Source organism: Heterodontus francisci, chromosome 24 (assembly GCF_036365525.1).
Source record: "Heterodontus francisci isolate sHetFra1 chromosome 24, sHetFra1.hap1, whole genome shotgun sequence".
NCBI lineage: Eukaryota > Metazoa > Chordata > Chondrichthyes > Heterodontiformes > Heterodontidae > Heterodontus > Heterodontus francisci.
Genome location: NC_090394.1, coordinates 67,273,871 through 67,301,234, shown reverse-complemented (window position 1 = coordinate 67,301,234; position 27,364 = coordinate 67,273,871).

Below are 27,364 nucleotides of genomic sequence, written 5' to 3'. Positions count from 1 at the left end.
ATATCCCTTTTTATTGGATGACATGCCAGTTGTAAATTAATGTTCTCATTTAACCCACTGGAATCTGTATTTAATCACACAGAGATATATTTATGTCACAATCCCTTCTGTCATAATTGTTCGGAATATGCCAGTTAAAAGAATTGTGATGTAAATTGAAAAATCTGATTTAACACAATGATGTCCAAATTGGTTCCTATTTTAGTATGTGTAATGGGCTCCACAGTAGGTAGCAATTTGTGTCAGGGTATGATTTTGCAGGTCAGTTATATCGTAGTGTAGTGAATATGTTGCTGGACTATCACTAAGGTTCAGACTTTTAAATTGAGGTTCAAATCCTACCATGGTTTGAGAATTAGAATTCAGTTCAAGACAAATCCTGAGGATTAATAAAAGTAAGTTTTTTACTTGCTGCCATATATGTGACTCTAGTCTCACTCTTTACTGCCTCTAAAAAGGCCTAGCTAGCCATTCAGTTGTATCAAATGCTACCCCTGGTTCAAGAAGGCCCACTACCATCTTCTCAGGGCGACTCAGGATGGACAATAAATACCAGCCTTGCCAGTGATGTCCACATCCTAAGAAAGAATTAAAACAAGGGATATTGACCATCTTATAGAGCTTTACCCAATTGTTTCCCTGCTGATTTCCTGCCTGTTCCGGTGTTGATTCCTTACTAATGCACGGTTCCGTGGGCGTCCTCTTGTACTCCACCCTGGAGGCCAACATTGACGGTGAGTGTCAGCAAGCTATTGAAGCACAGAAAGCATCACAAATATACCCAATGATGTTCTGATCTGCTCTTAACACTAGCTGTGCAAGCAACAGTCCCAGAATGAGAAAACATGCATAAAGACCATTAGACAGTGATCCAGAGCAGAATCTAGGTTGCTTTCGCTCCTGACCCATGCAGAGACCCTGAGACCAGTTGTAACACACTTACATCTATCCAGTCTGAGACTAACTGATGAAGTACATACCAGAGATATACTCTGAGACTTTCATGATCTGTTTGCCTCAATATCATATACACTTACTAATAGAACCACTGGTGGAGCTCATCCACTCCATCGTGATGCATTTGTGTGAGATGCAGCATTATTTAAAATGTAAAATTCTTTACAATTTTTTAGCACACATTAAATAATTCCAATTATAGTATTGGTGAAAATAGAGACATGTTGTCGAAGCTTTTCATCGTGCACTCATCAGGTCAATCTGCAAGAATACCAATTCCAATTATCTTCTATAATAAAAACAAAAAATGCTGGAAATACTCAGCAGGTCTGGCAGCATCTGTGGAGAGAGAAGCAGAGTTAATGTTTCAGGTCAGTGACCTTTCATCAGAACTGGCAAAGGTTAGAAATGTAATAGGTTTTAAGCAAATAAGGCGGGGGGTGGGGCAAAAAAGAACAAAAGGGAAAGTGTTGAAAGGACAGAGGGCCACAGAGAATAACTGACCAGAAGGCCATGGAGCAAAGGCAAAAGGTGTGTTAATGATGTGGTGAAAGACAAAGCATTAGTGCAGAGAAGGTGTTAAATGACAGAATAATGAACAGCCCTGGCCAAAAGCAACAAACATGAAAACAAACAGTGGGCAGACACATGGTAAAAAAATGATTAATGAAACAAACAAAAATAAAATTAAAATAAAAAATTAAAAATTAAAAAATGAAACTAAAAATAAAAAGAGCTGGGGGTGGGTGGTGGTGTTGGTGGGGGTGGCAGTCATGGTCTGAAATTATTGAATTATCTTCTAATTGGATGTCCTAAAGTGTATTGGTGGGATAGATTAAGAACGAGTCTAGCAGCTCAAAACTGAGCATCCATGAGGTGTTGCGGGCCATCAGTAGCAGCAGAATTGGATTGCACCAAAATCTCATGGTCTGGCATATTCCTCACTCCACCAATACCATCAAACCAAGGGTCCAACCCTGGTTCAATGAGGAGTGTTTATGAGAATTCCAGAAACAGCACCAGGCATACCTAAAAATGAAGTGCCAGCCTGGTGAAGCTACAACACAGGACTACATGCATGCCGAGCAGCATAAGCAGCTTGCTATAGACAGATCCTACAACCATTGGATCAGATCAAAGCTCTGCAGTCCTGTCACATTCAGTCGCAAATGGTGGTGGACAATTAAACAACTAATGGTGGGAGGAGGCTCCACAAACTTCTCCATCCTCAATGATGCTGGAGCCCAGCATGTGAGTGCAAAAGACAAGGCTGAAGCCTTTGCAACCATCTTCTGCCAGAAGAGCAGAGTGGATGATCCAACATGGCCTCCTCCTGAGGTCCCCAGCATCACAGAAACCAGTTTTAAACCAATTTGATCCACTCTGTGTGATATCAAGAAAGGGCTGAAGGCACTGGATACAGCAAAGTCTATGGGCCCTGACAACATCCTGGCTGTAGTGCTGAAGACTCGTGCTTCAGAATGCATCATGCCTCCAGTCAAGCTGTTTCAGTACAGCTACAACACTTGCATCTGGCAGACAATGTGGGAAAATGCCCAGGAAACAGGACAAATCCAATCTGGCCAATTACCACCCCATCAGACTACTCTTAATCATCAGCAAACTGATAGAAGGTGTCACCGACAGTGCTATCAAGCAGTACTTACTCAGCAACAACCTGCTCACTGATGCACAGTTTGGGTTCTTCCAGGACCACTCAGCTCCAGACCTCATTACAAGCTTGGTCCAAACATGAACAAAAGAGCTGAATTCCAGAGGTGAGGTGAGAGTGACTGTCCTTGACATCAATGCAGCATTTGACCGAGTGTGACATCAAGGAGCCTAGTTAAAATGAAAGTCAATGGGAATTTGGGGGGAAAACTCCTTACTGGCTGGAGCCATACCTAGCACAAAGGAAGATAGTTGTGGTTGTTGGAGGTCAATCATCTCAGTTGCAGGACATCACTGCAGGAGTTCCTTAGGGCAGTGTCTTAGGCCCAACCACCTTCATCTGCTCCAGCAATGACCTTCCCTACATCATAAGGTCAGAGTTGGGATGTTCATTGATGATTGCACTGTGTTCAGTTCCATTCAGTTAATGAAGCAGTTTGTGTCTGCATGCAGCAAGATCAGGACAACATTCAGGCTTGGGCTGATAAGTAGCAAGTAACATTCATGTCACACAAGTGCCGGGCAATGACCATCTCTAACAAGAGAGAATTTAACCACCTGTCCTTGACATTCAACGGCATTACCATCGCTGAATTCCGTCACTATCTGGGGATTATTGCCATTGACTAGAAACTTAACTGGACCAGCTATATAAATACCGTGGCTATAAGACCAGGTCAGAAGCTGGATATTCTGCATTGGGTGACTCACCTCCTGACTCCCCAATACCTTTTCCACCATCCATAAGGCACAAGTCAGGAGTGTGATGGAATACTCTCCACTTGCCTGGATGCGTGCAGCTCCAAAAACACTAAAGAAGCAGCTGGCTTGATTAACACCCCATCCACTGCCTTAAATCTTCACTCTCTGCACTACCAGCGCACCGTGGCGGCAGTGTGTACCATCTTCAAAATGCATTGCATCAAATCGCCAAGGTTTCTTCGACACATCTCCCAAACCCTTGACCTCTACTGCATAGAATGGCAAGGAAACATGGACCACCACCATCTGCAAGTTCCCCTCCAAGTCACACACCATCCTGACTTGGAACTATATCGCCATTCCTTCACTGTCGCTGGGCCAAAATCCTGGAACTCCCTTTCTAACAGCACTGTGGATGTATCTTCACCACATGGATTGCAGCAGGTCAAGAAGGTGGCTCACCACCACCTTCTTAAGGGTAATTAGGGATGGCCAATAAATCCTGGCCTTCCCAGTGTTCCCAACATCCCATGAATGAATAAAAGCAAAATTGGCATTGAGCAATATAGAGGAGACACTTCTTTGGCCTCCTTGTCTCGAGAGACAATGGATAAGCGCCTGGAGGTGGTCAGTGGTGTGTGGAGCAGCGCCTGGAGTGGCTATAAAGGCCAATTCTAGAGTGACAGGCTCTTCCACAGGTGCTGCAGAAAAATTTGTTTGTCGGGGCTGTTACTAAATTGCATAAAAGCTGTGCTACCCTCATCTTTTGTAACGTAATTGATGAACAATGAAATAAATGATTCAGTCTCCCGTTTGTTGTCTTTCATCTTGGTGAATATAAAGAAAAATCCATTTCTCCAGCAGAAATTATAAATAGCAACCTGTTCTTCTCATGTTCTGTAATGTTCTGTAATTGATTTTTGCAAATAATCAATGGGAGACATAACTGTATTAGTCACTAACTAGAATAAAACCCTTGCTCTTCAGCAGGTTAAAGGCCATTGAATTTATTATTCATACTGCTTCAAGCATAATTTGAACAATATTAAGTTTCCCTGTAATGTTCCGAGCAGCTTTCTGACATTTGCCATTTTGTAGATTGTAGTGATACTTAAAACAATGCAGAATGTGTAAACTACCTTCTTCACAGGGTTCATTATAGTGACTGCAGTCTGCAGCACAGACTTGTGTAATGATGTTTAGGGATCCACAACACAATTTCCCATTGACTCCAAGCCAAACTCAAAGCAACCACAATCATGTTTCCCTTCATCCTGCTTAGCATTGGGAGACAGTTTTATACAGGAATGCAGTGTAAGAGAAAAGAGATAAATAATTCCACCTCATGAAGGAGTGGTATTGACAATAGCCATAGGGACATGCACACCTCGGAAATGTGCATGGATGATGATGCATGTTTCTGATCCACGGCATTAATAGGACCACATAGCGCCCCATAGGTGCAATCTGTAACCCCCTGTCTGGGAATCCTGCCACTTTGTGAAAATACAATGCTCTCTCATGGTCCTGGCAGCCAGTTCCTCAAGGGTAAATAGATGAAATTGTCTGCTTACACAAACAAGACATCAGTAACTTGTTTAGTACATTTATGGCTAGCTGATCATGTTAGCATTCAGCAGCATACAAGTTAAAGGCCCCTTTATCTTAATAACAACTCTCAGCATTGTAACGATGGAGGTGTTTATCTGCAGATCATCCAGCAGAACTCTGTCATTGCTTCCTTGATGAATTGATGCTGTTTCTCTGACAAATCAGACAAATCAAAACATGTGTGCCTCTGTCGATATGGCTTGAGCCAGGGGAAGCCAGAACACTTCTGCCTGGCATCTAGAAAGCATAAGTAAAAAGGGATTTCCATGGGAAAACTGACTGTGCTACCTTTGTGGCCATAGGTGGAGATTGGAAGTGTCTAAACAACTGTCATGAGAGATAATGACCTTCTAAGTTCCTACAACAGAAAAACAAAAAATAAAAAATGATGGATAAATACGGACGAACATATGAATTAGGAGCAGGAGTAGGCCACTCGGCCCTTCGAGCCTGCTCCGCCATCCAATAAGTTCATGGCTGAACTGATTACTCTGCATTTCCACCTACCCCTGATAACCTTCCACCCCCTTGCTTATCAAGAATCTATCTACCTCTGCCTTAAAAATATTCAAAGACTCTGCTTCCACCACCTTTTGAGGAAGAGAATTCCAAAGACTCCCCCCTGCTCTCATGCTGCAGTGTTCCAGTGAACATTAACGCAAGCTCGAGGAACAGCATTTCATTTACCAATTAGGCACACTACAGCCTGCCAGACTGAACATTGAGTTCAATAATTTCAGAGCATGACGGGCTCCCCATTTTACTTTTATTTTTAGTTATTTTTTTCTTAAAACATTTTTTTTTTGTGTTTATTTTATTTCATCTTAGTTTGTTCAGTTTGCCTACCCACTGTTTTTTTCATGTTTGTACTTGCGGCTGTTCAATTTTCAGTCCATTAGCACCCTTTCTGTACTAATGCTTTGTCTTTTAACACACCATTAACATATCTTTGCTCCATGACTTTCTGGTTAGTTATTCTGTGAACTTGTCCTATCTACACCTTCTCCTTTGTTATCTCTTGCCCCACCCCCACTTTACTTGCTTATAACCTTTCACATTTCTAATATTTGCCAGTTCTGAAGAAGGGTCACTGACCTGAAACGTTAACTCTGCTTCTCTCTCCACAGATGCTGCCAGACCTGCTGAGTGTTTCCAGCATTTCTTGTTTTTATTTCAGATTTCCTGCATCCGCAGTATTTTGCTTTTAATTTCCCTTCATCACTGTCTTAAATGGGCGACCCCTTATTTTTAAACAGTGACTCCTAGTTCTAGATTCTCCCACAAGGGGAAACATCCTTTCCACATCCACCCTGTCAAGACTGCTCAGGATCTTATATGTTTCAATCAAGTGTCGACTTACTCTTCTAGCCTAGCCTGTCCAATCTTTCCTCTTAAGACAGCCCGCCCATTCCAGGTATTAGTCTAGTAAACCTTCTCTGTACTGCCTCCAATGCATTTACATCCTTCCTTAAATAAGGAGACCAGTACTGTACACAGTACTCCATATGTGGTCTCACCAATGCCCTGTATAGCTGAAGCATAACCTCCCTACTTTTGCATTCAATTCCCTTCATGATAAAAGATAATATTCTATTAGCTTTCCTAATTACATGCTGTACCTGCATACTAACCTTTTGTGATTCATGCACTTGGACACCCAGATCCCTCTGCATCTCAGAGCTCTGCAATCTCTCACCATTTAGATAATATGCTTCTTTTTTATCCTTCCTGCCAAAGTGGACAATTTCCCACTTTCCCGCATTATACTCCATTTGCACCACTCACTTAACCTATCTATATCCATTTGTAGCATGCAAGATACATAATTTTCCTCCTCATTTGCTTGAATCAAACAGTGAATTGGCTCCAATATCTTTGAAAATATTTCAAACATTATTATGAGATTGCTTCTATTTCTTTTGTAAAATATGCTTAAGAACTTATATTTGAAATATAGACACTGATTCATCTGGAATTTTAAAAAGATTGCTGAATTTTGTGGGTTTAAAAAAATAAGTTACCAGAAGGTTTCTGGATTTGGCTAGTAAACAAGTTGAACTGGAAGGCATCTTTCTGTGAATAATCACCTAGCAGGGGGTGTTTTTGACTTGTTTACAAAGAAGTGACAGGCCAAGATTTATAGATGTTAGGAGACTTGACTTCTGGAATGTTTTTAGTTTCACTTTGAATTGTGACAATAGAGAGTTGATTTTTGCCTGCCAGAAGAGGAACAGCTCAGTTCTTTCTCTTGAAAACAAAGCCTGCATACAGTGTGGCAGTTTCCTATTTCCTCCTGTTCTTGAAAAAACCCTGCATGTTTGAATGAACCTTGCATCAAATGTGAGGGAATTGAAACCTTGTTGCTGCATTCCTGATGTAAGACCTATTTTGAGTCTCTGTAGCTTCATCTCTTGGAAAGCCTACCCAAACTGATCTTCAACATTATCTGGAAAGAATTGTTCTGGGAAGATCCTAGTGACAGCTGCTTGTATGCATTTGGGATGCCTAATCAAAACGAAGGACATCTTTCCATATCTTTTTTTTTATCTTCAAGTATGATCACATATTTAGCCTAAGTGGTTTTGTTTTCTTTTCAGCACTTTGACCAAAAATCCCTTTTATTTTTTTGGTTAAGCGATGTGTATGAATGTATGTGTGTGAGGGGCTAAGATAAGTAAGGGGCTTTATTATTTCAATGTGTGTGTATGTTTTACTTCATTATTGGTTAAGACTTGGTTTATAATAAACTGATAATTTTGTTATTTATTAAAGAAACCTGGTTAGTGTGTTTTATTCTGGGAAAAATAGAATATATGGTTGACCATATCGGTAAGTGGTAAAATTTAAATATATGTTGTGACCTGTGGAGAAGTGGGACTAGAATAAACAGTGCACGCCTCCCATCTCAGTCGTAACAACATGGATAAGTGGAGATGTAGGAGTAGAATTCTCTTCCAAAATTCCAGTGGATGATCTGGAACAGACTGATGTCATCCATGTCCACTTTTCTTTCCTGCTCAATTCAGCTCATTTTATTCCTGTTCAACCAATCAGAAAATCTGCTCTCATAATTTTCTAATTATTTTGAGCATTTGCAGCCAATGGTTAATCTTTATATTGCACTTTCATGGAAGGGGGAGCTTCTGTTGGTCAAGTAGTTGATTAACATTGGTAATCAAAGTAGGCAGCTATGAATTATTCACAACATCCTCATTATGGGGGGTTCTGATTTGTATTCAGGCTCTTTTCGGGTGGGTGGTGGGCAGGCTTGCTCAAAGCCATTGGTGAAAGGCCCGAGTTGTTTAAAGGGCTACACATGATTTGTCTAATGTTGGCGTGTTGTGAGTATTGAACAAAGTGCTAACAGGTAGCTGGTGGGGTGAGGGGTAGGACAATCCAGTAGCTGTTCTGCGGAACCGAGCAGGAGCTCACGGGTTAATGGAGGTGGTTGTGGATGGACTGATAGCGAGGGGGAAAGAAAAATTTCTTTTTCAGTGGCTTGGCTGCGGTTCCTTGACGGACCTCTGGTTAGGCTGCTTAAAGCCTGCTGCATGGAAAGATCCCACTGCGTGCTCTGGCCACTGGAAATTCATCAGGGCCCTACAACCAGTGTAACGCCTCTATTTGCACACCAGACATAGGCTCCCCCAAAACAGATGGCTGCTTGGGCTGCCCACGTTAAGGCCCATTGAAAATACTGATGGGTAGAACAGGGATGGGAGTGAGAAACAGGGCGGGGGAAGGGTGTGGCAGGTTCCACACTGCAATCTTCAGGGTCCTACTGCCCGTTCCCAGAGGCCAGCGGCCACCAATATCGGGGCCAATTCTCTAATTAAGAATTCCTCAAGGACTGACTAATTGCCTGACTTTCCTCAGAGATGAAAAGCAGTTACGTTAATAAAACAAGAGATATGATTGCTGTTACATCTCTGCTAATTTGAAGCAACAGCTAATATATTTACTGCTCCCCACAAGGACTGTCAGTTTCACAGATTGATATTTTATGTAACATCGAATTAACATTTCAGCAACTGATGGGAATTGGTTTAGATTTTCAAAATTGCGTACATAACTGAGCTGGTTCACATCTCTTAGGAAAACCCCACAGTATGTAAAATTACATAGAATTACATAGATATTTACAGCACAGAACCAGGCTATTTGGCCCGATACGACTATGTTGATATTTATGCTCCACATGAGCCTCCTCCCATCTTACTGCATCTCACCCAATCAAAATATCAATCTATTGAATTCCCTCTCATGCGCTTATCTAATTTCCCCTTAAATGTATCTATGCTTTGCCTCGGCCACTCCATGTGGTAGCAAGTTCCACATTCTAAACACTCTCTGGGTAAAGACTTTTTTTCCTGAAAGCTTTATTGGATGTACTGGTGACTATCTTATATTTATGACCCCTTATTTTGAACTCCCCAACAAGTGGAAATATCTTCTCTACGTCTACCCTATTGAACTCCTTCATATTCTTAAAGACTGTCAGATCACTTCTCAGTCTTCTCTTTTCTAGAGGAAAGAGGCCCAGTCTGTTCAATCTTCCTTGATAGGTATAACCTCTCGGTTCCAGTTTCACTGTAGTAAATCTTTTTTGTACCTCCTCCAGTGCCTCTATATCCTTTTTATAATATGAATACTGTTCACAGTATTCCAAGTGTAACCTAACCAAGGTTCGATACAAGTTTAACATAACTTCTTGGCTTTTCAATTCTACTCCTCTAGAAATGAGCCCCGGTGCTTTATTTACTTTTTTATGGCCTTATATTAGTGATTTGTCTATCTGTACCACCAGATCCCCCTGTTCCTCTACCCCATTTCGACACTTGTTTTCCAAGGAGTTTGTGTCCTCCTTATTCTTCCTACCTAAATGTACAACCTCAAGTTAATGGCTATCAGTTGAACTGTTCAACCATGGGCAAGTAGTTCAAACAAGTTCTTCCACCGATTTGAGGGACGTCTCTCAGAAAAATCGAATGGATACAAGGGATGTGGAACTGGCAATGGGTGATGTCATCTTGCCTATCCTGCCTCTTTCTGTGATGCCCACATGGAAGGCTGAGCAAACCAAAAAGGGGCAGCCATCTGACATAACGAGGTGAGGGGCTGGTAGGTGGTGGGGGAGGGGGGTGGGGGGTGGATGGAAATCGTGAGATCATGACCCAAATTCCTCCCTTGCTTGTCCAAATCGCATGATTTTCGCACCTGTGCAAGGGAGAACTTCCAGGACTTATACACAAGTGTAACTTTACACTGCAATTTATGGTTTCTGACTCTGACATTCCTCGGGCTGGAGAAGGCACAAGTTGCCCTTATGCCAGGGTAGCTCAGAATATGCTCCTATTCCTAACTCTGTTAGGATTCCATTGCATTCAGCTGTTAAATTGTTTGGGGGCTTCTTGTGGGTGAATCCTCTACCTGCCCCCATCCCTAAGGGAGAGTGTCAAGGGGAATTTTTGGGCTTCTCTGGGTAATTCCTCCAGTTACATCCTTGAAAGGCCTCATCAGAACTCATTCTTGGGCATATGGTAACATAGTGGTTATGTTGCTGGACTAGAAATCTAGAGGCCTGGACAAATAACCTAGAGACATGGGACTGATTTTCCCTGCAGGCTTCAGGACCTCCAATTCAGAACCAAATGGGGGGGCGCGAGCCCACCTTTGCCGGCAGCACAATCTTCCAGGAGGCGGCCCCTTAATTGGCAACAAATGGTGACCCCGCTGGCGATGCCCACATCCCTTGAATGAGTGGAAAAAAATCTCCAATTGAAACTGACCTGAGGCCTATAGAGGCCTTCTAAAAGCCCTTTACTAGAGTAGGGTAAGAAGTACTGGAGGGGATTGATTACCTCCTGTAGTTGGAGTGATCCATGTAGCTCTTGGCGAGGTATTAGAAGGGTGGTTTGGATTGGGCTGTGTTGGCCACCATTGATGGAACCGGCAAATGTCACTGATTATTTGAGTTTTTTTTATTCTTTCATGGGATGTGGGCATCACTGGCAAGGCCAGTATTTGCTGCCCATCCATTTTCCCTTGACAACTGAGTGATTTACCAGGCCATTTCAGAGGACTGTTAAGAGCCAACCATATTGCTGTGGATCTGGAATCACATGTAGGTCAGACCAGGTATAGACAGCAGTTTTCCTTCACTCAAGGGCATTAGTGAACCAGATGGGTTTTTACGATATCAATGATAGTTTTATGGCACCATTGGCTTTCAATTACAGATTTTAAAAAAATTAATTAATTGAATTTAATTCCAGCAGCTGCTCTGGTGGGATTTGAATTCATGATCCCAGGGGCTGGTTTCTGGTTCCTAGTCCAGTGACATTACCACGACACCATCATCTCCCTGTTTGAAGGGTGGAGGGTTTCATCATTGAGTGAGGGTGGGTCACAGTTCATAGAAACATACATAGAAACTAGGAGCAGACGTAGGCCATTTGGCCCTCTGGCCTGCTCCGCCATTCAAAAAAGATCATGGCTGATCTGTTCTGCTGCACCTACGCCAGTAGAGGAGTTGGGGGGGGGGGGGGGGGTGGGGGAGGGCAGTGCACCAGGGATGTCACTCTCCTTCTGTTTGGTGGATCATTTCAAAATGTACAACAGGCTTTCAAATGGCCCAGTGGTGCAGTGGTTAGCACAGCACCCACACAGCTCCAACAATCTGTGTTCAGTTCTGGGTACTGCCTGTGCAGAGTTTGCAAGTTCTCCCTGTGACTGTGTGGGTTTCCTCCAGGTGCTCTGGTTTCCTCCCACATACCGAAGACTTGTGGGTAGATAGGTAAATTGGCCATTGTAAAAAAAGTTGTCGCTAGTGTAGGTAGGAGAATTGTGGGGATGTGAGAGGGAAAATGGGATTAACGTAGGATTAGTGTGTATGGGTGGTTGATGGTCGGTATGGACTTGTTGGGCTGAAGGGCTTGTTTTGGTGCTGTATCTCTCTCTATGACTATAATTTATCCTCTGTGAATATTAGCCCACAAGGTCACAGCTCATTTGAATGAAACTGCTTTTCTATCGTAATGGAGGTATGAGCCCATTTGAGTTATGTATTCATAGATTAATATTTGCATAGCCTCACATCAATGTCAAAGTTTAAATTCATCCATGAATTTTACATTTCACAGTCTGTGATGAAAAAGACAGATATCTATCTCATTTTTTTTCTGTGTGACTTCACGCAACAATAAGAAACAGGAACTACCTAACATCAAATCCGGCTAATTAGGCCTAAAATTGTCATGAGGTAATTTTGACTGTATAAACTGCAGCTAAAAAAATTAAATCAATATGTTGCGTTTAACTCATTGCATACCATGAATAACTTGAGAGGGATCCACAAAACAATACTCCCCTCGCTAGTTGCTCTGCTCGAGAAAAATCTAATTAAAATCATCAGGCGGATGATAAGCCATTAGTGATGGTCTCTGTGGAAAGGGGTTTGGAGACGCTGATCCTATTGAAATTAATTTTTGGGCTTCCCTCCCCACCCTGCACCACTGCCCCCCCCCCCACCACCCCTGACTATTTTTCAAACTCAGGATAGGCCTTTGAATCCACACTGATTCTATTGGGGATGACTTTGGGATGAGCATACCCCACAGATGCCATTTTTGATAATCCTGTGGCAGCGAGAAGGAGCTGCACTTAAGCAGCGCAGGATTCCCACGTGAAGAGTCCAAAGCCGATTCTCAGACATTCTGGAGAGGCTAGAATGATTCAAACTTGATCTCTGTTTGGAGAACATTGTTGTCATAGAGTCATTGCGGCACAGAAGGAGGCCATTCAGCCCATTGAGTCCATGCTGGCTCTCTGTAGAGCAATCCAGTCAGTCCCATTCCCCGGCTCTATCTCGTAGCCCTGCAAGTTTATTTCCCTCAAGTGCCCATCCAATTTCCTTTTGAAATCATTGGTCATCCCTGCTTCCGCCATCCTCATAGACGGTGAGTTAAAAATGTTCATCTTCACATCCCCCTGTATCTGTTGCGCAAAACCTTAAATCTGTGTCTCCTAGTCCTTGTGCCATCAACTAATGAGAACAGCATTTTTTTCCTACCGTATCTAAACCTGTCATAATCTTGTGCATCTCTATCAGATCTTCCCTCAATCTCCTTTGCTCCAAGGAGAACAATTCATATTCTTCAGCATCACCCTGCAGCTAAATTCCCTCATCCCTGGAAACATTCTGGTAAATCTCCTCTGCATCCTCTCAAGGACCCTCACATCCTTCCTAAAGTGTGGTGACCAGAACAGGACACAATTCTCTAGAACCAGAGATTTATAAAGGTTCAGCACAATTTCCCTGCTTTTGTACTCAATACCTCTACTTATGAAGACCAAGATCCCAAATGCTTTAATAAAAGAAAATTACTGTGGATGCTGGAAATCTGAAACAAAAACAACAAGTGCTGGAAATACTCAGCAGGTCTGGCAGCATCTGTAGAGAGAGAAGCAGAGTTAATGTTTCAACCTTTCATCAGAACTGGCAAAGGTTAGAAATACAATAGGTTTCAAGCAAATAAAGCAGGGGTGGGGGAAAAGAGAACAACAGGGAAGGTGTGTGATAGGACAGAGGGCCGGTGAGATTAACTGACAAAGAGGTCATGGGGCAAAGGCAAAGAGATCTCCCAAATCCCAAATACTTTGCTAACTACTCTCAATATATCCTGCCACCTTCAAAGGTCTATGCACACAAACCTGCAGTCCCTCTGTGCCATTTAGTTTATATTGCCTCCCTATTCCTTCTGCCAAAATGCATCACTTTACACTTCTTTGTAATAAACTCCATCTGTCACTTGCCTGTGCATTCTGCTAGCCTATCTTTGTCCTGTTGCTGGTATCATCCTCACAGTTTGCCACACCTCCAAGTTTGGCATCATTGGCAAATTTTGAAATTCTACTCTGTATTCGAATATCCAAGTTATTTATATATAACAAAAAGGCAGCAGTCGTAGCACTGACCCTTGGGGAATTTTACTGTCTACCATCCTCCAGTCTGAAAAACAACCATTTACCACAGCTCACAGTTTTCTGTCCTTAAGCTAATTTTTTATCCAAGTTGACACTGACCCTCCTATTCCATGAGCCTCAATTTTGTTAACCAGCCTTTTATGTGGTACTTTGTCAAATAGTTTCTTAAAATCCATGTCGACAACATCCATTGCATTCCCTTCATCAACCTTCTCTGTTGCTTCATCAAAAAATTCAATTAGATTTGTCAAATGCGATCTGCCTTTTACAATTATGTGATGGCTCTCCTTAATTAACTCAAACTTCTCCAAGTGCCTGTTGATTTTGTCCCTGATTATTGTTTCTAAAACTTTACCCACCACTGATGTTAAACTGACAGGCCTGTCGTTACTATGAATGTCCTTATACCCTTTCTTGAATAAGGATGTCTCATTTGCCACTCTCCAATCTTCTGGCACCTTCCTGTATCTAGGGAAGATTGGAAGATTATGGCAAGCCCTTCCGCTATCTCCACCCCCAGATTGTAGTTGAATATATTTCTGTTGCTGCTGATGGCCCACAGTGCCTCATTGATGCCCCGATATGAGCTGTTAGATTTGTTCAGAATCTATCCCATTGAACACAGTGGTAGAGCCACACATCATGATGGAGGGTACACTCGGGGTGAAGACAGGACATTTGTCTCCACAAGGACTGTGCGGTGTCCACTCCTACACATACTGTCATGCACAGATGCATTTGCGACTGGTGAGGACAAAGCCAAGTAGGTTTTTCACTCTTGTTGCTTCCCTCACCACCTGCTGCAGGTGCAGTCTGGCAGATACATCCTTCAGTCGGCCAGCTCGGTCAATAATGGTGCTACTGAGCCACTCTTGGCGATGGACATTGAAGACACCCACCCAGAGTACATTCTGTGCCCTTGTTACCCTTGCTAATTTAAAGTTGAAAACCAAGCCCTAGTCAATGACTATTTCTTATAATGACACTTTGCTTTCCTGTAGCAGAAATGGTTTGATAAATGTCAGTTTTGGAGTCCAGAGTTTTAGAATGGCTTTGTTGAGCTGCAATCGTTTCATTCAGTGATTACAGTTTAATGCCAGTCAATCTTAATGACAGTGCACTTTGCTGGTAATGAATTTGTGTTGTTCCCTCTGTCTTAGTCATTTCCTTATGACTCAACAGCTGCAGTACAGTGGATTTAGACAAACATAATTAGCATAATATGTGAAAAACTGCTATGGTGGTTAACAGTGGCATTTATTCACTTTGTACTAAATTGCAGTAATTAGAAACATGAAGCCAGCTTTTATCTATAAAAGCAAATGCAAATAATTATCCCTGAGACATTTTGCACAGTATCTATTTTTGCAATATTTCACCTTCATGATCTCACCTTTTCATTGTTTTGCAATGGCTTACCACTGTACAGTAATGATGCACCAACTGCATTAGCCACAGTTGGTGGCTAGTTAAGTACCCACGGTCTATTCACAGATATAGCACCATTAGCTTTATTAGGCCAAACTTTGTTCACCAGCTAGTTTTCCATTATAGTTTCACACAGTTACTGTTTACTCGTGTTTTCATCACCATAGATCCAAGATTAACTGTTGTAAGCCCCAACTCTAATTAGATTCAAATAATTTTCAACCAGAAATCTGTAGTGATATGGAATGATTTCTTAGAAAACTGGTTCTGAGTGATGGATTTGGAGTAACAGCAGTGCTCAATTGCTGCCTTTTAATTGGAGATATTCAACTTCCAGCATTGTAATCTATAAAAAGAGGGAATTGTGTGCAGTGTGGTAGTGGTCGTAGAGTGAAATCAGAGAGATATGTCTTGTTAGTTGTCTTAATAATTGATGTTTTCCAGAATTCACAGAGTTAGCCCTTATACCAACACCAGGGTATTAAAACAATTGAAATAAAAACAGAAAATGCTGGAAACAATTCAGGTCGAGCAGAATCTGTGGAGAGAGAAACAGAGTTAACGCTTTGGGTCGATGACTATTCATCAGAACAGAACAAACCTTATTGCCTGATGAAAAGTAATCAATCTGAAACATTAACTCTGTTTCTGTCTTCACAAATGCTGCCTGACCTGCTGAGTATTTCCAGCACTTGTTGTTTTTATTTCAGATTTCCAGCATCCACTGTATTTTCCTTTTATTAAAGCAACTATAGGCTGGATTTTAAGAGTCTGCTGCTGATTTTGGCGGCGAGCTGCAAAAATGGCTGCCCACCCACCAAAGAACCACTGCGCTCTTAAGCATGGCGGCTCATTTAAATAACCGGGGCGGCCCGTCCCTCCCATCCCCATCACATGGAGGGGGGGGGGCCTCTCCGACCCCTGAAATGGTGTCAGTTGCCTGAGCGCAGGCACTGGCCCAATTTTTAAAGGGCAACCAGCCCTGCCGGCATATTTAGATTTTTAAAGAAAGGTCCCCCAAAATTAAATAAATAAATTTCTTTGCCCCTTTCCTACTCCTCAATAACAATTGCAATAACTATTTGCTCTTCCCCCTTCATAACACTTACATTTTACATCCAACCTTCCACAAACTGCACAAAGTTTAAGGTTCAACCCTTCCCACCATCCCCGACACCCATTTTGTGTATTTGACCCCGTTCCCCCCACTTCCTCACTGACAAACTTACCTCCTCCTCCCTCGCCACCAGCGTGGTGTGCATTTCCCCAGACAGAGATCTGAAGGTGCGAGAGTGCCGGCCGCCATAGCGAAGATCGCAGCAGTCCCTCAAGATTGGAGGTAAGTGTATTTAAATGTATTAATTTTATTGATTTGCATATTCATATTGCGGGGGGGGGGGGCGGTGCCGCCACGGAGCCTCACCACCGCCGGGAGGATCGGCTGGGCTCTGCCGGCACTGAGGTCTGCGGCGGTCCTCGTCCGGAGCCATCTTCAGCCCCTCCCCCCACCCCCCACCCCCGGCCACGGATCACAACGTCGAAGGATTGTTAAAATCCAGCCCGACATTGTTGGATGCAAAAGAACTTGAAATCTACAGTTTACTACGTGCCTAGAAAGCATTTAGTTGCAGTGCCACATTGTATTGTTCAATTGCTTTAAGTAGTATAACTTTTACAGGAATATCTACTTTTACTTGTCTTAGAACAAATGTGAATGAATTAGATGCTTGTTGATGTACAAATATGATAAAAACTCTACATGAGTTTGAGAATAGAAATATTCCTTTAGACCCACAATTGCCAACTATAAGAACACAGCATCTTATTAGTTTATATAGAAATGTATGAATAGCAAAACTCACAGACATCAATGGTATGAAGTTAAATGGCTGGATGAGGTGAATGGTTTGAATGACCTTTTCTCATTCCTGGATTTATCAGAAAACCGAATAATATCCAACCTTTTGTTTCTAACTTATATTGTTACTAATGGGATGTCATAAAAAGCTAAACGGTATGGTAAGAGGAGAAAAAATGATTTGATTTTGCTATGAATTGCCCTAACAGCTATTCTAGGGAGAGGGGCATTGGTCAAAGGAACACTGCTTCAGCCTGAAGCAAAAGGTTTAATCAGCTTGTTAAGAGAAGCAGCTTCAAGCTAGACTTGGGAAAATCTTGTCAATCTAGCAAGTACAAAGGGAAATGAGGCCTTCGTGATTAATGGTGCTGCATTTTAAGGAAGGTCAATTTTCCTTCAACGCTGTCAGCTGAAGTCGCTTGATTCCATGTCTTCCTTCATCAGTCCCAGTTGCAAAAACATGCTGACCTTTCTGAAGATCCTTGTGACCTTGAGAATGTTGATTCCCTCCAGTTTTTCTCTTCTCCTCTCCAATCAGAACTTATTTTGCCAGCACAAAGAATTATAAATAGATGACATGAAAGAACTCTTTTTCTTGAACTATAATTAGCTGGGTGTAATAAAAAGCAACTTTCCTGTTACATTCTAAATGTACTGGATGCCAAACCTGTGACCTCTACTGCCTGAAGGAACATGGGCAGCAGGCATGTGCAAACGCCATCACCTGCAAGTTCCCCTCAAAGTGACTCACCATCCTGACTTGGAATTATATCACCATTCCTTCACTGTCACTGGGTCAAAATCTTGGAACTCCCTCCCTAACAGCACTGTGGGTGTACCTACACTACACGGACTGCAACGGTTCAAGAAGGGGGCTCACCATCACCTTCTCAAGGGCAATTAGGGAATGGGGAATAAATGCTGGCCTTGCCAGCAATGCTCAGATCCCTTGAATGAATAATATAAGAAAGGATACTTTTATTGAGTTTCCTAATTTGAGTTCCAGTGGAAAACACAGAAGTTTCACCTCACATCTGGCAAAACTCGCTCCATCTATACCTGTGCCAGTTTGAATCAGTGGTTGTACAGTGGTGGGAGATCCAAGTCAGAAACTTGTGCACTTAAGTCTCAGTCCAACACTTGAATGTGTCATGTAGGTTGACATTTCAGTGCAATACTGAGGGAGTGCTTTTTTGGTGGAAGTGCTGTCTTTTGGATGAGATGTTAAACCAAGGTCCCATATAAAAGAACCCATGACCCTATTTGAAGAAAAGTAGGGAGTTCTCTAGGTATCCTGGCCAACAGCCAGCCCTCAATCAGCACAATAAACACAACAGATTATCTGGTCATTTATTTCATTTGTTTTTTTCTGGAATCTTGCTGTGTGGAAATTGGGTGACATATTAACAGTGACTGAAGTTCAAGATTAATTGATTAGCTGTGAAGTGCATTGGCACATCTGGGGGATGTGAAAGGTGCGATATAAATGCAAGCTCTTTCTTCTTTGCTGAGCTGGTTGGCACGGAACTCAAAAGGTTTCGGCCTTTTGCTGAGTCTGAAGTTTGGCGAGGCACGAGATAGAGCCTGGTAGAGGAGGTGGGATTATAGCTTGAGTTTTGTAGTTGAAAATTCATGTAAAGATTCCTATCCTTCACAGTTATGCCTCCCTGTCAAAAGTAAATGGATAAAATTGATTTCTGTTTTAATAATCATTTTTTTAGGCATTTAGGGACAGGAGAAGACCATTTAGCCACTCAAGTCTGCTCCACCTTTTCCTCAAACTCCATTTGCCCTCCTTTTTCCTATATCCTTTGATACCCATTTTGATACCGATTTTGTTCTCAGCTCGACGTCGGGGCTTCATGGTGGGGGTGGGGTTGGCGGAGAATTGGAGTGGCAGTAGCCGCCACGGAACCCGATGCCGCGATTGCCGGTTCCGATCTTCCCGAAGACGGCGAGGCTCCATGGTGGCACCTCTGCCGCGCTGCGACGGGACCCTGCTTTCCATATGGTAATCACCTCTTTGCATTCATTTAAACGTAATCCGCAGCAATCTTGCTTTCAGTTCCCAATCTTGAGCTCATTGTGCGACATTCATGCGCCTTCACTTTCCTGTTCAGGAGAAGCTGTTGCCACCAAGGTGGGGAAGGGGTCAACTGTGCATGATTTTGGGGATGGGGGAAGAAAGGGGTCAGCTGTGCATGATTTAGTGTATGGGGGGTGGGTGCGTGGAGAAGGGAGCAACTCTGCATTATGTTGTACTGTTTGCAGGGCTGGCAGTCTTTCAAAAACGGTGCCTGCCCCTGCATCAGGTGAATGACACCACCAATGCTGTCCTCGACACATGGCTGGGGTGGTGGGGGTGGGGTGCAGGGGGTGGGGGGTGCAGGGGGTGGGGGGTGCAGCTGCCATCAATATGTGAAGTGGCCACCCACTGTGTAATCCAGTGGCGCGGCCTTGTGGGTCCCAAGGGGGAAGGCTGCCATGTTCCGAGCCTTCTGCCACTCTCAGTGGTGGGACTACAAAATTCAGCCCATAACAAAAATCTCTAGGTCTCAGTCTTTAAAGCTCCAATTGGTCCAGCATCTACAGTCCTCTGAGGGAAAGAATTCTGGATTTGTACTACCCTTCATGTGAAAAAGTGCTTCCTGATTTCCTTTCTACATGGCCTAGCTCTAAGTTTAGGAGTATGTTCCCTTGTTCATTACTCCCCCACCAGAGGATATAGTTACTGTGTATCTATCCTATCCGTTTACCATTTTAAACACCTCGATCAGAAGACTCCTCAATTTTCTATACTCAAACTTTTAGAGCCAGATTTCTAAAGCCCGCTGAGTGCAGATGTGGAGGTTGGCACTGGGACTCGCCGCCTCTGCAATGCGACGCCATGTTTAAAGGGACGCTGGAAGGGAGGGAAAGGGCCGGGTGCACGCCTCCAATTAATTGCCTGTTGAGCTCATTGAAGATCTCATTCATAGGCTTGTCAGCAGCAGATTTTAATTTTCAAAGGCTAGGAATATGGAGGACGCTGGGTGGGGAACATGGCAGGGTTTTCAATTCGTGAACACAGCAGATCGGGGAGCCATTGGGGAGGGCTATGGGAAGGGCTGATCAAAATACTGTCGAGGTACAAAGTAAGGCTCGGCTGCTTCAAAAGTGCTACAGAGTGGCCATTGCTGCACCTGTAAGACTTGCCTTTCTCAGTGGTGAGTGGCAGGAATCCGGAGAGGGACTTGAGACTGCTGGCATCACTTAGGCACCTGGGGTAGGCAGGGGAAGGCCTAGTGTAAACACAAAGCCCAGCTGGGGGAGTTCAGATAGGATCAGGTTACTTTGTCATTGGACAGAGCAGCCAGGATGAGCTGCGGCAGGTGCAACCTTCTGGACAGCAAGATGCCAGAGAAGCACAGAAAGGGGCTGCAAGGGGAGGAAGGCACTACCCAAGACATCGCATGCATAGCCCAACAGTTACCTACCTGCAAATGACAGAGTGCCAGTGCTGTAGGAGGCTGCGCCTATCCAGGCAAATTGTCTCGGTCCTGTGTGTTCTGATCCACAATGACCTAAGGCCTCACGGCCCCCATGGCAGTCCCCTACCTGCAGTCATCAAGGTCTCTGTCACCCTAAACGTCTATGCAGTTAGATTGTTCCAGAGATCCCACCTAGGTGGGATATCGCAGTTGGAAGCTCATCAGGCAGGTTCCAGATGCCATTTTCAGGAGGGCAGGGGACAGCAGATGCGCCTGCATAGGCACAGAGGGCATCGGGCTCAGTTTCCAATGCTGGATTCCCCCAAGTGCAGGGCATCATCGATTGCACCCATGTGGCCGTCAAGGCACCGAGCGACTGGCCAGTGAGATCCATCAACAGGAAGGGCTTCCACTCCCTCAACACCCAACTGGTCTGTGACCACAACAAGAGCTTCCTCCATGTGTGTGCTCGCTTTCCTGGAAGCTGCCATGACTTCTCCATTGTCTGCCAGTCTAGGCTGTCTCAGATCTTCACTCCATCCCCCGAGGTGCATGGATGGATCCAAGGGGATGAGTTAAGTTTCTTGAAGAGATGGCTACTGATCCCTCTACAGGAGCCCCAGACAGAGGCAAGGAGGTGAAACACCCAATGCCACCTGCTCAGCAAGACAACCATTGAGCAGGCCATTGGCTTTCTGAAGATGCGATTCCAGTGTCTGGATTGGTTGGGTGGTACCCTCCAATGCCCTCCTGCATCTGTCATTATGGTGGTCTGCTGCACTCTCCATAACATGGCCCTCCAGAGAGGTGTGGACCTTGAGGATAGTGAGGCCCTGGAAGGAGACAGCTCATTGGGAAGGAGCAAAAGTAAGAGAGGAGGAGGAAGAAGGGACAGAGGGCCATAACACTGAATAGAGCGGTGCTCCTGCTGCACAATTCTTTCTGCCACCCTCGGGAAGATGACCTCCCACCACTTCCTCATGGCCTCCAGAATTAGATCCAGGTGGGCATTGATGAATTGATGGTCTGTCCTGCCCCTAGTGCCAGGCCTCCAGCTCCCTGTGAGATCGCACTTCCCTCTGGTGAAGTGGAAAGCTTTGGCACAAACCACAGATCGCTCCCTCAGGACAACCAGCAGCCTCAGTGATGGCTGCGTGGGAGTCTACATGACCCCTACACTCGATCTGACCCACCTCCATTTACAATCCCAATGGCTCTCAGTGGATAGGAAACTCATCTTCATACCAATTAAGGGCTTACTCATTTGAAAATTGCAATCCCAATCAAAGGATTGTTTCTGACCCAACCAGATCTGGTTCCTGTTTCCCGCCTCCGTAACAAAAATCCAGTCCCGGTGCTTGGCATTCATTTTAGAAATTTCTGGACACATGGCCCCAAATTTAACTCGATGCAAGTGGATGGCTTTTGAATGAGTTAAAATCTCAATCCATGGTCAAAAAGTGGAGAGGTGGTAACCTGACTCCTAAACCAGATATTACAGGGACATGCCCCTTGGAGGCTTTCTGACCCATCAACTGATCCATGTTATAAATGCACACCACCAAGAGGTAGGTACATTTAACTGGCAGAGCTATAACAGTGGAGACTGTAATACTGATGTGAACTGTATATATTTGTTGATGTTAATCAGTAGGCTAAAAATGATCATTTGTTGAGTTAGCTGTTTTACTGAGGAACGAGAGTTTGATGCTAATGGAAAGAGTTTGTTTGTTTTTCAGTCATTATCTGACCCTGATACTTATCCAAGTATATATTAACTGCGCACCACAAATGATCATCCATATGCCAAAATTTGTTTAAGATAAGCAAAATCTTACATTGCAAAGAGGTCGGTGTATCCCTTGCTGTGGATAAATTAGGGGATTTGCAGACAGGACATCAGCCCTCTGGGAAGCTTGGGCAACTGGTTAATGAGACCTAAGCGACTGACATTTATTAAATAGAGTCTTTAACTCCAGTGATGCCATCAAATTGGTTAATCTGTTGACAATTTCACAAGGCATCATTTTCCCACACTATGATTTCGTGAAACATTTCTATGTGTTACGCTTGAAGTCTAAAGCATGAACTCTCCCCTGATTGAGTGTTTACAATACACGGCTTAAAAAAAAACTTGCAGTCCAAACTTAAGGAAATGAATGCTCAATTTACAGGCTAATTATAATTCTGACTGCATAATAGGGCTGGGTGTTGCTGTGTATGGAACAGTGTTCTCATTAACTTTTCGTTCCTCCACTATCTTTAATAGGAAGATACAGATACTTCATAAATGAAATGGTAATATGTACAAAATAAATCCAATCATAAAGAAACAACTAAATATTTGCGCAACACTCTGTTTCCTGCTGCCTCATTTATTAATAGAACAACATTAATGGAAATAGGGGCTGTTAAGATTTACATTAACCAAGAGGCTTGCACTTTCTCATACAAGTGTGTCTATTTTAACAAGCTTGTCAGAGAACATGATTTTTAATGAATATCATGACTTTAATTAAATTTAGCATCACTGACCTCAAGCTTTAGTGAGTTTAAGAAGAACGGTATGTTTTAAATGGTTAAATAAATACTTGTCTTTACCTGGATAGCAGACATAATTCAACATATGAAAATGTTTCTTTCTCGCGGAGAATTATCCAGCTGAGTCTGTTCAGATATAATTCATGTATTTCTCCTTAACAAAGTAAATCTTTTTAAAGACCAACATAGACAGAGATCAACATATACTATTTAAGTTGATAAATAGGGTCATATTGGACTCTGGTTGGTACAGTATTTTTAACATACTATCCTTTCACTTGTGAGAGATTTGAATCCACTCCATAGCATCTCATCCAACTCCCAGCTGTAAGAGTGGTAAATTAAGTGTGTTGGGCAGTTTCAATACTAGTTCCTACTAGGTATCGGCTCACAAGGCGATGCAATGCAACACAGCACAAATTATACAACACAATGCACTGCTATGCATTATAATACAGCACTGTACACCACACCATAACACAACACAGCACTATAAAGCTCCCAAAGCCCCCAATCAAAATATACGATTCTGATTGTGGTGGGAGTGACGCACTGATAATTCAATCCCGTCGCTCCACTGATAACACGTCATTTAAAAACTTTCCAAATTAAAGAAAGACCCAGCCAAATTGTACCATCTATTACCACCCCCCCCACCTGACAAATGAGGCCAACCAAACCAGGTGTCTTTAAATCAACAAATTAACTCTTTAATTAGAATAACTAAATTCTTAAACACTATGAAGATATAAATAACATTTAAAATAGAAAAAATTAGAGTCCTGGCAAATTTACAGTCCAATGTTGTTTGAAGTCCTCACAGAATGTTGCTCAAAGTCCTCACAGAATGTTGCTTTCCTTCTCCAGCGAATTTCAAGAATTAATGACTTGCAAATACTTTTAATGGAATCAAGCTGACTTTAGAGTTTTTGAGGGATAAAAGATTGTCACAGTCTAACTTCCTTTTCTTCAATTTAAATGACCAGAGATCTCTGTTTTGGCTTGACTTTTTCTTAGAATTTTGAGAGATAATAATAAACAGACTAAAATCCTATTCCTTCAGTTTAAATGGTTGAGAGCTCTTTTTCAGGTGTGCTAAACACAGCTGTGTCCTCTGTGTCTGTGTGTTAGAACAAACTGTCTTCAACCAAAAGCCAGTTCAAAAACTGAATTGCAACAAATGTGTCGTATGAGGCTCACTCCCAGTGGCTCTAACTATGGTAACGAGAATGCACCCTTTGAATCGCAGTCTCCAAATGGCTGTTCTAAGGCAAAGAAAATGCACCTTTCTATAACTCCTGAGGCTTGTTGGTTCTTAAAGCAATACTGATCCCTTGCAAGCCTTAAAGGCAAACCACATATTCCTGAAAAAAATTACAGGACCATGACAATACAACACAACACTATGCACTGTAACGCAATGCAATACACCACAAGCCTTTTAAAAACGATTCTGCTTTTCTGTTCTTATTACCAAAGTAAATAACCTGACACTTCCCCACATTATACTCCATCTGCCACCTTGTTGCTCATTCACTTAACCTGTCTATGGGCTGGATTTTGTTCTCCCCTAGCCATCTGATTCGATGGTGGGGGTCCCCAGAAGATGGCTCCAGATGAGGCCCATCATGGAACTCAATGCTGGGAGGGCCCGGCCTGATCCTCCTGGGCGGCGGCGAGGCTCCGTAGTGGTCCCCCCCGCCCCCCCCCCACCGCCCCTGGGCGATGGGACCACAATTTAAATATTCAAATGAATAAAATTAATACATTTAAATAGGCTTACCTATGATCTTGAGGGCCTGCCATGATCTTCGGCATGGCGGTCGGCACTCCCGCGCCTTCAGATCCCCATCCGGTGAAACGAGACGCCATGCTGGTGGGCAGGGGGGAGAAGGTAAGTTTATCAGTGCGGGGAGGGGGGGTGGAATGGGGTCAAATGGTGTAGAGGATGGTCTGAAGGGTTGAACCTTAAACATTGTGCAGTTTGGGTGGGGGGGGGGATGGTCGGGTGTAAAAGGTGTTTTGGGGGGGTGAAGGGCAAATAGTTATTGCAATTGTTATTGGAGCTGGGAAAGGGGCATTAGAAATTTATTTATTTAATTTTGGGAGGTAGAACTAAAAATTTAAATTGGGCGACTGAGCTGGCTGCCCTTTAAAAATAATGTCAGCGCTTGTGCACAAGCAGTTGACGCCATTGCCGGGGATGGACAGCCCACCCCTCCACGAGATTGGGGGCGGGAGTGGCGCTGCCCCAGTGATTTAAACGAGCCGCCGTGCTTAAGATCATGGCGGCTCTTTGGCATACAGCCCACACGGGCAGGCCACCATTTATGAGCTCGCCACCGAGATTGGCAGCAGGCTCTTAAAATCCAGCCTGATATCACTTTGCAGCCTCTTTGTATCCTCCTCACAGCTTGCATTCCCACCTAGCTTTGTACCCTCAGCAAGATTAGATACATTACTCTCAGTCTCTTTGTCTAAGTTATTAATATAGATTGTAAATAGCTGAGGTCCCAGCACTGATCCTTGTTGCAGTCCACTGGTTGCAGCCTGCCAATTTAAAAATGCCCCATTTATCCCTACTCTCTGCTTCTTGTCTGTTAACCAATCCTCTTTCCATGCTAATATACTTCATGCATCTTTATCTTGTAGATTAGCCTTTTGTGTTGCACCTTATCGAATGCCTTTTGGAAATCCAAGGATACTACATTTACTGGTTCGCCTTTATCTACCCGACTAGGTACATCTTCAAAAAACTCTAATAAATTTGTTAAACATGCTTTCCCTTTTGTAAAACCATGTTGACGCTGACTAAGAGTTTCTAAGTGCACTGTTAAGACTTCCTTAACGATAGATTCCAGCATTTGCCTGACGACTGATGTCAGGCTAACCGACATTTCCTTTCTTGAATAGCAGTGTTACATTTGTTGACTTCCAATCTGCTGGGACTGTTCTAGAATCTAAGGAATTTTGGAAAACCATAAGCAGTGCATCCACTATCTCTATAGCTACCTCTTTTAGAACCCTGGTATGTAGACCATCAGGTCCTGGAGATTTGTTGGCTTTAAGTCCCTTAAGTTTCTCTAATACTTTTTCTCTGCTGATATTAATTACCCTCAGTTCCTCATTCTTATTAGCCCCTTGGTTACCCTGTATATCTGATATGTAATTTGTGTCTTCTACTGTGAAGACAGACACAATGGGCTGCATTTTAAGACTCCGCTGCCGAAGTAGGTGGTGGATGTAATAAAATGCGGCCCGCATGCATGGGCACGACGTCTCGGAGCCGCCACGATTTCAAACATGGCGGTTCATTTGCATCGCCACGGTGCTCGCCCCCCGCAGTGATGTGGAGATCGGTACTGGGCGAGCCGTTAGCAGCAACAGTGTCCAGCGTCACTGTGCAGGCGCCAGTGCTATTTTTAAAGGACTTACAGCCCTCAATGGAGATTTAATATTTAAAGGGCCAGGTAACAGAAAGTATTGTAAAAATGACTGAGATGACCTGTCCATGCACTCCCCCACCCCCCAATGTTATCTCACAATATTCCTGGCCTTTTCCCCCATGGAATTCCTATATCGAAACTTTGACTTCCCCGTCCCCCACAAAGGTCAGCACCTTTTTCCTTTACCCCTTCCCATCACCCCCCGACCAATCCGAGGCCTTGTAACCCCATTCCCTTCTCCCACACAGAGAAAAAAACCTCATCCCCACAGGTGTCGCGCCATGTTTCCCCGAACGGGGATTTGAATGCGTGGCATTGTCGACAGCAAGAATGAAGATGGCAAAGTGATGGCAGAATCATTGCGGGCTGCGTGGTAAGTAGGCATTTACATATTTTAATGCAGGTCCCATTGCCGATCATGTGGCAGCCGTAATGAGGCCTTGCCGCCACCGAGATCGGTACCGGGCCTCTGCCGTACCGATCTTCATTGCCCCCCGCCACTGCTCCCGATGGCGGAGGGGCTTTAAAATCCAGCCCAATAAATTTGTTCAATGTCGTTGCCATTTCCTTGTGCCCCAAAATAGTCTCTCCTGTCTCTGCCTCTACTGGACCAACATTTATTTTAATGGAATGTATTTTTGTTGAACATTTTGAATTGTTTCTTTAAATGTTTCCCACTGCTTATTTACCATCAT